At 44.1% G+C, this 9,062-nt stretch overlaps 1 long non-coding RNA gene across 25 annotated transcripts in view; it reads right to left on the minus strand.

The window, feature by feature from the left end:
- Positions 1-9,062, minus strand: part of LOC140486508 (uncharacterized) — a 327,762-nt gene that overhangs the window by 265,883 nt on the left and 52,817 nt on the right. For all 25 annotated transcript variants that reach the window (XR_011962617.1, XR_011962616.1, XR_011962611.1 and 22 more), the window contains one exon: positions 1,588-1,643. This is a non-coding gene — a long non-coding RNA (uncharacterized lncRNA). The remainder of the gene's footprint in view (positions 1-1,587; positions 1,644-9,062) is intronic.

Genomic DNA, 9,062 nt, shown 5'->3' on the forward strand with positions numbered 1-9,062 from the left:
TTGAATTCAATCAAAAAAAAAATCAGGAATTGAGACAAAGCCAGCTTAATGGTGGCTATGTGATTACTGATGATTGTTCATAAAAACCCATCTGGTTCAACAATGCCCTTCAGGGAAGGAAATCTGCCATCCTTATCTAGTCTGGACTACATAATGCCAGACTAATAACAATATAGTTGCCTCTTAACTGTCCTCTGACCAATTAGGAATCAAAATAAACATTGGTCTAGCCAACGACACCCATATCCAGTAAACAAATGTTTAAAAATCTAATTGAATAATCGAGTTAGATCAGGATTCGATGGGGGAAGGTGGGTAAGCTGGTTGGTCTACTCCTGTTTCTATTTCCTGTGTTCTTATGAATAAGAATTCCTTTTGTCTTAATAGCGGATGCAAATGGTTTAAATTGGCGAAGTGATAAGTTGAGGAAAATATAAAGAGTATTTGGGTTAGGCTTGATCAATAATTCAATCTTCAGATCAGGGAAATAGTGACAAGGTGGTTTGTGGGGAAATAGTGGCTTGGTGGTGATCTTGCTAGACTAAAGATCCAGACTTCTGGGGATACAGGTTCAAATCCTGCCACAACCGCCGTAAACCTTGAATTGAGAACCAGTTCAAAAGACTATCATCCCATCTGGTTCATTGTCTTCCAACAGGGAAGAACATCTACCATCCTTATCCTGTATGTGACTCCAGCCCCACAGCAATGTGGTTGACTCCTTTCCACTGTCTCAAAATAACCAAGCAAACCCCACATGATTCAAGGGCATTCAGGGATGGGCAACAAATACTGGTCCTGCCAGTAATGCCCACGTCCCAAATCAAACCATCTCAGAAGCACCAGCGTGGGCTCCATTTGCTGATCTCTAACAGGTTAGTGGATTGGGACTCTACTGTGGGTCTTAGTCACACTAGAGTAGAGAATTGAAAAAAAAAACAGCCATGGTTCCCATACTAGCCTGTTAGGAAAATCAACTGTTCCAGTGGTTAGGATCTAGAATGTGCTGCCTAAACAGCTGGTGGAAATAAATTCAAGAATTTCAAAGGGAAGTAACTGAGTGTATTTAACTCAAATAGATCAGTTCTTGATTAGTAAGGGGGATCAAAGAAGACAGAAGAGACAGATCAACCATGATCGAATGGGGGAGCAGACTAAATGGGCTGAACTGTCTAATTCTGCTCCTACAGCTTATGGTTTTATGGACTTGGATATGCATTGGAGGAAAGAAAATTCCAAGGAATGAGGATTGGGAATCATTTAATTTCTGTTCCACTTGGCTGGAACAGGGTTGATGGGCCAAAGATCCTCCTACACTGTGCGGTTCTATGATCCTGTGACTCAGCATCTGCCTCATACATCAAAGACAATTACTTGGATAAGGCACCAGAGGGCATGAGTCAGCAGTTTGAGAGTGGGTGAGGGAAAATGAGAGATATATCCAGAACTTTCTAACACTCCCTATTTTTGAGATGCTGGTCCATCAAACATCTCTGAAACCAAAAGCTTTCTAGTACATTCAACGCAGTAAATGAGGAGAGACCACTGTCATATACAGCTGGCAATAACGTAGGCAAATGTACTTACTCAATTAATCCTTCTTTTCACCACGTGATACCTTCCCCATCTTGGTCAATGTGTTCCTGCAACAGAAAATATTTAAATGATCCTCCATGGTTTTGCTCTCCGAATAACAACTGCAGAAGTGACTCATGCAACTTCTGAGGGGTTTTATTTTCAGAACATTCAAGTGTCACTCTCAATTTCAATCACAACTCACTTTAGATTGTGTAGCAACCTCAAAGGGGCCAGAAGCAGCTGCTCAAGGATTTGTGGCTAAGAGGTGAGCAAGGTGCAAAGGGTGAAAAGTCAAAACCAAGAAAAACATCATTTTTTTCTTCAAAATTCACTCACAGGATGTAGGTGTCACTGGCTAAGAGCCATACCATGGACTGAGAGTCACACATAGACTAGATCAGGTAATAATCCAGCAGATTTCCTCCCCTAAAGAATATTATAGTGAATCAGGTGAGTTCTTTCTCCCAACAATGGCTTCGTTGTCAACACTAAACTTCCAGAATATTGAGTGAATTCAAATACCACCACCTGTGGTGGCAGAATTTGTACCCAGAATCCCCAGAACATGGCTTAGATTTTTGCACTAACAGTCTAGTCATAATAGTACTCGGCCATGACCTCTCCCAGTGTAACACTAACAGAAGAAGATTTCTGAGTATTTTCACAAGGATAGTAAGATACAAGTTTAAGAGCTGTGAGGTTTTGCTGCAGCTCTACAAGTCCCTGGAGAGACCACACTTGGAATATTTTGTCCAGTTCTGGTCGCCCTATTGTAGGAAAGACACAGAGGTTTAGGAGAGGGTGCAAAGAAGGTTTACCAGGACGCTGCCTAGACTGGAGGGTTGAATAAGCTCGGACTTTTCTCTCTGGAGAGAAGGAGGAAGAGAGGAGACCCAATTGAGGTAAACAAGATAATGAGTGGAATAGGTAGAGTCAATAGCCAGAGACTTTTCCCCAATTCAGGATTGACTGGTATGAGGAGTCATAGTTTTAAGATATTAAAGGAAGGTATAAAGGAGATGTCAGAGGTAGGTTCTTACGCAGAGAGCTGTGAATGCATGGAATGCGTTGCCAACTGTGGTGGTGGAAGCAGAGTCATTGGGGACATTTAAGCGACTGCTGGACATGCACATGGATAGCAGTAAATTGACGTGTGCATAAATTAAGTTATTATATTTTATATTAGGATTAAACCTCGGCACAACATCATGGGCCAAAGGGCCTGTTCTGTGCTGTACTTTTTCTATGTTCTATGTTCTAAGATGAAGTCTAAGACCTAGTGAATGGCACTCTCTGGGGCCTTGAACAAGGTAGCTGTAAAGAGGTGGTTTCCCATTGTTAGGCATTCTAAGAGCGCAGGGCATAATGTCAGAATAAGGGTTCAGGACAGATTCAAGGAGGAATTTCTTCTCCCAGAGTGAACTTGTGGAATTCTTTACTGCAGAGCCATAATGGATCTTCTGGTAGTGTCCCTCCCCTAGACCAAGAAGCCTGAGTTCAAGTTTCACCTGCTCCAGTGGTGTGTAATAACATCTCTGAACAGGTTGATTAGAAAAATAGGTTAAATGAAAAAGGTTGGATTCTTTGACGTATATTCAAAGGAGAGATGTACAGATGTTTAATCAGTAAAGAAATCAAGGGTTATAGGGAAAAGCCTGAGGAAAGTAGACCTGAGGATTATCGGATCAGCCGTGATCTCATTGAATGGTGAAACAAACTCGTTAGTCCTACTTCCAATCCTGGCCTTTCCTTGGAGACAAAAGATTCACAACATGACGACATTAAGTCATAATCTAGATTAGCACTCCCAGTGTAGTACCAAGCCTTACTGTCAGAGTATTGTCCTTTTGGTGAGATGTTAAACTGAAACCCTCTCAAGAGAAGGTAAAAGATTAAAAAATGAAATTTTGGAAAAGCACAGAGGTCCCATCCTGAGCCAGTGTTAATTGTACAGCTAATGTGATTACAAACATATTATCTGGTTAATACAGCTTTCTGTGGATGCCCGTTGTATAGTATTTGGCTGTCATGCATCCTACATTACAATACTTTGAATCTGCCATTGATGAAGGGTATGTAAGTTATTTGATCTTGGAGTAGGATAAAAGGGTGGCACAACATCAAGGGCCAAAGGTCGTGTACTGTTCTATACTGTTTTATGAGGTATTCAGTGTTGTTTTGAAGTCTTGAAAGCTGCTATATAAATGCAAAATCTGTCTTTTTATGCAGGAATGACAGACTATTTAAGTTGAGGAGCTGATGGGTGGTTGTAGCAAAACATATCCTAGCATTGCTGGAAAAGCACAGCCGGTCAGGCTGCATCTGAGGAACAGGACAGTCAACGTTTCGAGCATGAGCTCTTCATCAGGAATGAGGGGGAGGCCCAAGGGGGCTGAGAGATAAATGGGAGGGGGGTGGGGAAGATAACTGGGAATGCGATAGGTAGGTACAAGTGGGAGGTGATGGTGATAGGTCGGACAGGAGGATGGAGCGGATAGGTAGGAAGGAAGACGAACAGGGTCCCAAGGCAGAAGATGAGGTGTTTTGAACAGGTAGAATAGTTCAAGAGGGTGGTGCAGAGTTGGAAGGTTGGATCTGGGATAAGGTGGTGGTAGGGGAAATGAGGAAACTGGTGAAATTGACATTGATCCCATGTGGTTGGCATGTCCAAAGACAAAGATGAGGCATTCTTCCTCCAGGCATTGAGTGGCATTGGAGAGGCATTCAAGTCCTGGACCTCCTCCACTACCAAACTCTAGCCGCCTGATGCCTGGAGGAAAAACACCTCATCTTCTGCCTTGGGACCCTTCAATCACATGGGATTAATGTGGATTTCACCAGTTTCCTCATTTCTGTTTACCCCCCCATCCCAGATCCAATCTTCCAACTTGGCACCACACTCTTGAACTGTTCTACCTGTCCATCTTCCTTCCCACATATCTGCTCCACCCTATCACCATCACTCCTCCCCCACCACCATCCACCTATTACATACCCAGTTGACTTCCCCTCAGCCCCACCGACCTCCCATTTATCTCTCAGCCCTATTGGGCCAACTCCTCATTTCTGATTAAGAGTCCATGCTGGAAACGGTGACCCTCCTGCTCCTCAGATGCTGCCTAACCAGCTGTGCTTTTCCAGCACCTCATTTTTTGACTGTGATCTCAGCATCTGCTACTCTCACTTTCTCCTATATCCCAGTGATGGTCAGCATGTTCAAAGATTCCTCACTTTCTCCTATATCCCAGTGACGGTCAGCATGGTCAAAGATTCCTCACTTTCTCCTATATCCCAGTGACGGTCAGCATGGTCAAAGATTCCTCACTTTCTCCTATATCCCAGTGACGGTCAGCATGGTCAAAGATTCCTCACTTTCTCCTATATCCCAGTGACGGTCAGCATGGTCAAAGATTCCTCACTTTCTCCTATATCCCAGTGACGGTCAGCATGGTCAAAGATTCCTCACTTTCTCCTATATCCCAGTGACGGTCAGCATGGTCAAAGATTCCTCACTTTCTCCTATATCCCAGTGACGGTCAGCATGGTCAAAGATTCCTCACTTTCTCCTATATCCCAGTGACGGTCAGCATGGTCAAAGATTCCTCACTTTCTCCTATATCCCAGTGACGGTCAGCATGGTCAAAGATTCCTCACTTTCTCCTATATCCCAGTGACGGTCAGCATGGTCAAAGATTCCTCACTTTCTCCTATATCCCAGTGACGGTCAGCATGGTCAAAGATTCCTCACTTTCTCCTATATCCCAGTGACGGTCAGCATGGTCAAAGATTCCTCACTTTCTCCTATATCCCAGTGACGGTCAGCATGGTCAAAGATTCCTCACTTTCTCCTATATCCCAGTGACGGTCAGCATGGTCAAAGATTCCTCACTTTCTCCTATATCCCAGTGACGGTCAGCATGGTCAAAGATTCCTCACTTTCTCCTATATCCCAGTGACGGTCAGCATGGTCAAAGATTCCTCACTTTCTCCTATATCCCAGTGACGGTCAGCATGGTCAAAGATTCCTCACTTTCTCCTATATCCCAGTGACGGTCAGCATGGTCAAAGATTCCTCACTTTCTCCTATATCCCAGTGACGGTCAGCATGGTCAAAGATTCCTCACTTTCTCCTATATCCCAGTGACGGTCAGCATGGTCAAAGATTCCTCACTTTCTCCTATATCCCAGTGACGGTCAGCATGGTCAAAGATTCCTCACTTTCTCCTATATCCCAGTGACGGTCAGCATGGTCAAAGATTCCTCACTTTCTCCTATATCCCAGTGACGGTCAGCATGGTCAAAGATTCCTCACTTTCTCCTATATCCCAGTGACGGTCAGCATGGTCAAAGATTCCTCACTTTCTCCTATATCCCAGTGACGGTCAGCATGGTCAAAGATTCCTCACTTTCTCCTATATCCCAGTGACGGTCAGCATGGTCAAAGATTCCTCACTTTCTCCTATATCCCAGTGACGGTCAGCATGGTCAAAGATTCCTCACTTTCTCCTATATCCCAGTGACGGTCAGCATGGTCAAAGATTCCTCACTTTCTCCTATATCCCAGTGACGGTCAGCATGGTCAAAGATTCCTCACTTTCTCCTATATCCCAGTGACGGTCAGCATGGTCAAAGATTCCTCACTTTCTCCTATATCCCAGTGATGGTCAGCATGGTCAAAGATTCCTCACTTTCTCCTATATCCCAGTGACGGTCAGCATGGTCAAAGATTCCTCACTTTCTCCTATATCCCAGTGACGGTCAGCATGGTCAAAGATTAGCCATAGAGAAAATTGGATGACGCAGAGGCAAGGGCATTTTCTTAGTCAACCTGTTCAGAGATGTTATTCCACACCTCTGCAGTAGATAGGACTGGAACCCAAGTCTCCAAACTCAGAGGCAGGAACACTATCATTGCACCACAAGAGACCCAGAAATGCTAGAGTTGAAGCGAAATAGATAATTTTTTTTTAAAAACCTGGTCAAATGTTGATGACACAGCTCTTGGGTTTTGAATCCAGGCCTTCCTAGCTCAATGTGGCAGGGTCACTAACACTGTGCCATCATTTCCCTTCAGGCCTGGAAAAGTACTTGAACTGAAGAGGTTTTATGCTTATTTAACCCAATTTCTTAATCAACATGTTCAGAGATGTTATCCACACACCTCTGGAGCGTGTGAAACGTGAACTCAGGCCTCTTGGTGCTGGGGTAGAGACTCCACCACCTTAGAAAAGCACTTGAAGAGGATTTCTTTTTTAACTCAACCTTTTTTTAAAAAACCTGCGACGTTATTATTCACCTCTGCAGCAGACGGATCTAGAACCCGGGCCTCTCAGTTCAGGGGGATAGGGACACTACCACCACGCTACAAGAGCCCTTAACGCCTGAGGAAAGTACTTGAATTGAAGGGGAATAAGCTCGCGGCTCTAAGTGTTTACAGACCTCAGTAAATCAAGAAAGAGTTTCCATTCACTGCCCCCTCAGTGGGGAAACTGCTTAAAACAAACTATCCGCAATTAGTGAACAATAACTCACTCAGCTACACGCTGCTCCCAGTGTTTATTCACATCAGACACGAATTGTTTCCCGCTTTATGTACAGACTAACACCTGGTGGGCTTTAAGGATTCAAAGACAAATTACAGCTGTCTCTAGCTCGCTTGTTCTGTAAACAAGGCAATGGATTTAGAACCCAAGGCTGTCAGCAGCCATTCAGAAAGAGGTTTGTGTCTTTGTAATCCTAGAAGGGTCGAAAGTCTTACCAAGAGATTGTCAGCTCTAACATTGCTCTGCTGTTTGTTTTGTACACCTTACAGCCCTCTATCAGCACCATTCTTTCCACGCGGAGCTGCAAACAATGAAGCCAGGCGGTGTGCAGAGAAGCAGCGTTTGTAGGGAATTCAGAGAATGACTCAAGAAGTGGACAACTGCGAGACTGCCCTGAAAGAGGGGCTTTTCTTTTGTTTTTGGAGCTTTATGGCAAGCGAGTGGCCGGGAGCGCAGACTCATGCCACGCCGATTAGTAGAGCTGGCTGCTTCATAGCTTCAAGGAGCCGGGTTCGATTTCAGCCTCTGGTGTTGTCTGTGTGGAGTTTGCACATTCACCTCTCGGTGCTTTGGTTTCCTCCCATAGTCTAAAGCAGGTTAGGTGGATGGGCCATGCTAAATTGATGACAGCATCCAGAGATGGGTTGCCATGGGCAACATAGGGTAGGTGGGTAAGTCTGAGTGGGATGCTTTTAGGACAGCTGGTATGGATTTGTTGGGCCAAATGGCCTGTTTTCGCACTGTAGGGATTCTGTGAATTTATACCTAAAGAATTCAAAACAGCCCCCTCCTTTTTATTTTGCTCCAATCAAATCACAGTTTTCTTTCCAGAGGACTGACCTTGTGGCTCTCTTGAGTACTGTCTCATAGCCACAACCCACAACAGCTTTGTACTACAAGGAGAAAGTGGGGACTGCAGATGCTGGAGATCAGAGGCCAGAGAGTGATGCTGGAAAAGTACGACAAGTCAGGCAGTATCCCAGGAGCAGGAGAGTCGATGTTTCGAACATAAGCCCTTCATCAGGAATATTGATAAAGAGCTTTGTACTACAAGTTGACGTGGAATGTTGCAGTGAATCCGAGCAAAGTTATCGATTGGCTTCAAAGAGATGTCTCTCCATGGATGATGTCTGACCTGCTGTGATCTCCAGCATTTTCTGTTTTTGGTACAGATTCCAGCATCTGCAACATAGCTCATTCTGCTATAACCTGCATTTTGTTTACACTAATTTGCTATAACACGATTGCAGAATAGGGGACACTGTTTCTAAAGAGCAAACTTTTAAAGTGTATATTGGTTATAACATGATTCCAGCTGAAAAAGCTCTGATCTCCAGCATCTGCAGTCCTCACTTTCTCCTATAACATGATTCCAGCCCCATTAGTTTAAATAGTGCTGCTATTACATGGGGTTGCACAAGAGCCAAACTAGCATGTTATAGCAAAACTGACTAAGTTGCTCCTGTTTTCCTCTATCTTTTCCCTGTTTGAAAATTGGCCTTTTTTTCAAGTTTACTTGAGCTAGCTCAGATGCAATCTCACTGCCATTTATTCCAGTCATTTGGTTTGTCTCCAGTACCACCTCTTTCTTTTATATAATTATCTCTCTGTCTCATTTATTTAGATTATAGGTCATCCCCTTGCTTTGTTATTCAGCTGCTGACATTTTATTCACACTGCCTGACACTCTCTTGATCACCTGCGGAGAACTATAATTTGACCTGTCCATACTCCTCTCCCACCGTTTGTATGATCTTTTGACCTCTGCCCATTGATCTCTTCAGCTATAAGTTCAATGCCTGTGTGCTTCTCTCTCTCCACCCGATGAAGAGGCAGTGCTCCAAAAGCTTGCGACTCCAAGTAAACCTATTCGACTATAACCTGGTTTCGTCTGACTTCTGACCTTGTCCACCCCAGTCCAACACGGGCACCTCCACGTCA

The sequence above is a fragment of the Chiloscyllium punctatum genome, chromosome 15 (genome assembly GCF_047496795.1).
Source record: "Chiloscyllium punctatum isolate Juve2018m chromosome 15, sChiPun1.3, whole genome shotgun sequence".
NCBI classification, from domain to species: domain Eukaryota; kingdom Metazoa; phylum Chordata; class Chondrichthyes; order Orectolobiformes; family Hemiscylliidae; genus Chiloscyllium; species Chiloscyllium punctatum.